The following is a 3,908-nucleotide window of genomic DNA, read 5'->3' on the forward strand; positions in this document are numbered from 1 at the left end:
CAATGGAGCAGTGGTAGATAATAATGCTGCCAATGTAGAAGGTACAGCTGTGGTCACTGTTGGAATGACAGTTGCAGGAGCATTATCAATACTAGCTTGTTTGAGCTGAATCAAGCTATCTAACTCTTTCTCCATCTCCTTTAACTGGTCATTCAGTTGTAGCACCAAGTCCATCATTTCCTCATGATTGGTCTGGCTTTCCAAGACTTCCTTTGTCTGTGGGTGCTATAAATGAGGCAACTTGAGTTGTTTCTTGAGGGATGTTATGTCCTCATTCTTCTTTTTGATTAGTTTTTCTATGGCCTTAACATCAGTTGGGTCATGGCCCAGTTTAATAACCATGTCCTCCAAGGACTTTATCCTGGTGTCTTTAGCCTGTGAAGAGGCCCTCTCCAATTTGTATTGAGTTGTCACGTTGTCCAATGAATTGTGCAGCTTGTAAGCAGCCATGGCCTTTGCTGTAAGGGTGGAGTGGATCATTTCTCTTGCCTACTTGTGAAACTCTATCTGATCAATGAGATGAACATCCCTGGCCAAGACCTCAAAATTAGTCTTCTTGTAATTTGTTGAGGTCTTTGGTTGTTGTACAGTGGGCTGAAAAAATTAGACCAACATTTTCTATCTTTAATGTCAAAGGCTGACATCAGTCTGGTCTGGTTTGGTGGTGTAAGCTTGAGGTATTTGGCATATGTTTCTGCTTTCAATTTTTCATTTCTCATCTTCATCTCTTTAAATCTGTCTTTGATTTCCTTTTCCTTGTCAGATGGCTTGACAAAGGAAGAAACCTCCATACTCTGTTGTCTCTCTATCATCTGTGTATTAAAGGTTGATGGCTGATGTGTTTCTTCTGATGCAGTTGTTTTTCCACTTTTCTATCCCATTGCCTCAATGTCAGTTATTTCTTCTGAAGCAATGTTCTCCTCCTGTGCAAAGATAGGATTCAACTTGGGCCACTTGCTTGGTGTTATGGCCACAACCACCACCCTATTAAAACACACTCTGGTAGCAAATTTGAATGGGTCCTCTAGAAGTTTGATCTTTCACTTCTCTGAATGATCTGTTTTTATCTCAGGGATTTTATCTCTATGCCAAGTCAAATCTTCAATTCTTAATGTTCAAGACCCCCCTTGAATAAATCTTTGCTACATGATTCATTCATAACCCAATCTAGCCCTTCATTCATATCCTTCATCGGAACTCTTTCAATCCTTATAAACCTTCATGGTGCTTTATGCCCACACATATAACCACCCCACTCTTTACCCCTCAAAACCTTCCATCGCATCTGTATTCCTATTATAACTCTTTTATAATAGAAATGTTTTGCAAAGCACGCACGACTTAACATCTCCGCACATCCTCGTTGCATATCTTTACTGTATATCGTTGGTCACATTGATCAAGGGCAAGGCCTATCTCTCATGAATAAATGCAACGCGATCAGGCCTCCAATCGCAAATTGCAATCGCACTTTGCTAAGACCCAAATCCCAAGCTTCAAGTTTTCGCGAATGGCGGACCCGTCGGGATTATTAAGCGCAACACATTTTATTTTGGGTCCGGAGCCCATCGCAAATCGCAATTGGCGGAACTCTACAGTCATACATAAGGCGCGATGCGAACAACGGACCCGCCGGGATTATCAAGCATAATACATATATTTTCGGGTCCCTTTCTCCAATCACATATCGGAGTCGACGGAACCCAAGGTTTAAATATAAGGCACTGTTATCACTTAGAACTAAAAATTTGATGCATATAATTTTCTATCCTAGCCCGATGACAAAGGTCTGTGTTAGTTTAATTTAGTTTTAATTTTCTTCCCTTAGGATTTGGAGTTTTAAAGAGTTTTTAACTCAAGTCATTCTCAACTCCCATTGGTTCTCCTCTACCCATCATTGTTTTGTAGCCACCTCTGTGTCTTATGTAAGCCACCGTGTCTTTTAGTAGTTTCGCAGCGCAATCATGATTAAGCAGTTTCGCAGCGCATCATGATTAGGCAGTTTCGCAGCGCATCATTAAAATTTAAAACTAACAGCGCTGCGAAATCATGGATTCGTACTTCCGCAGCGAATCTTTCCCGAAATATCAAGTCCGTTAGGTGAGTCATCAGCCATGTCTTCTCATGTCAGTTCATATATCTCTCCTATCACGTTTTAACGCTCATTGCCACTATCACCACCACTAGATCTGTTGATACGCATGTATTATCATTCCCAAGAAATTTCACCGTGCATAAGCCTTAATGATGGCCGTAAGTCTTGCATGAATGACAAATCTGCAAGATTATGTCTTGAAAGGTTTTAAGCGGAAAGATTCAAAATTCAAGCGAGGCTGATAATCAAGCGAGGCTGAATTCAAAAAGAAGCTGAATCACAATTCCAACCGGAGCTGGTAGTCTTTGTGTGCGAAGATTTGGAAGAATCCATGGAGAAAAAAGAGCACAGATCCGGTAAACCTCTAAGGACTGAACCCGAGGGCCTGGATATAACGCTGAGGGATGAAGGGGTGAAGAAAGTGTTTAAAAACACCGTGTGCTGGAACTTTTGCAAAAAATTACAAGGAGGACATGCACAAGTAACTAAAGAATTTGCACTAAACTTCACTGGTTTGAATTCAAAGGTAGCTATGTTAGAAGTGCAGGTTTCTCCAGAGGTGATATCTACTGTGACAGAGATCCCAAGGGGACAAGAGGAATGGTTCAAAAATTTCAAATTTGACATGAATCCTTGTAAGGAGTTTTTGAAGGACGCATATGTAAATGAAGATTTAAGTAGAGGAGTGCCCAGGAATTATGTCAAAGAACATTATGCTCTCTTACTCACCTGCATACAAAAATATTTGACTTGTGAAGGAAGGTATAACAAGGTTTATTCTTACCATTTCAAACTACTTTTGCATTTCACCGGGAAGGTCTCCATAGACTTACCGTTTTATCTCTTCCGTAGTTTGAGTAAGATGTGTGATAAAGTTCAGCTGAGAAAAGAGGATTCTGAAACCTCTTTGTTTCATCATGGTTTGATCAAGCTGTTGGTTTTAGATGGCCTCCAAAAGGTAGACAGAGACTGGAATTCTTTTATTTTTATGGCTGGATTCCAAAGCAAGACTGGCCTCACTCCACAACCGGCCAGAGATTTTACAATAGCTGAGCTCCAAAAAGAAGCAAGAGCTAAAAGGGTTCCAAAGTCACAACTAAGAAAACCAGTGAAGCCACTAATCATTCAAGATCAACCTCAGCAATCAACCAAGGAAAAAGCTCATGGTAAGAAGACTATACCTGAAACAAGCACATCTGAAGCAGTCTCAAGGGTAAGAACAAGAAGTCAAATAAATAAGGAAAAAGGTAAAGCTGTAGCAGTTGAAGAGAGCCCAGTGTCCAAGGCAAATTTGAATGATTTATTACAGGCCATTGAATTCGAGCAGTCTCTACCAGTCCAAATTGAATTGATGCAGTCAGAGCAAGAAGGTACTAACAAATCCAAGGCTTCAAAAAGGCTTAAATTTGATGAGCCAGCTGAAGAATTCATTTTTAAACCTAGAAGACCTATGACAAGGAGATTCCAGCAAGTACAAGAAGCACTGCCGAGAACAGAGGAAACAAGGGAAGAGACACAAAAAGACATAGGCAAAACAGTCATTGCATCTCAAGAAGATAATATAGCAGCCATACAGAGACAATTAGAGTCAGCCAAGTATGAGATTGCTAAATTGAAGAAGGCCGCTAGAAAGCATGCAGCCATACATGCGAAATATTATAAAACCTTATGGGAAGGAAATGAAGCTGTAAAAGCTCAGTTGAATTCAGTGGTTGATGGCCATGCACAATTTCACACCTGGACAGTACCAGCAATCAAAGAAGCCAAGTATATCAGAAGGATTAATATGCAACTGAGAGCTGGGAATAGAGCT

The sequence above is a fragment of the Pinus tabuliformis genome, chromosome X (genome assembly GCF_031772625.1).
Source record: "Pinus tabuliformis cultivar Carrire ecotype Pingquan chromosome X, CPIR1, whole genome shotgun sequence".
NCBI lineage: Eukaryota > Viridiplantae > Streptophyta > Pinopsida > Pinales > Pinaceae > Pinus > Pinus tabuliformis.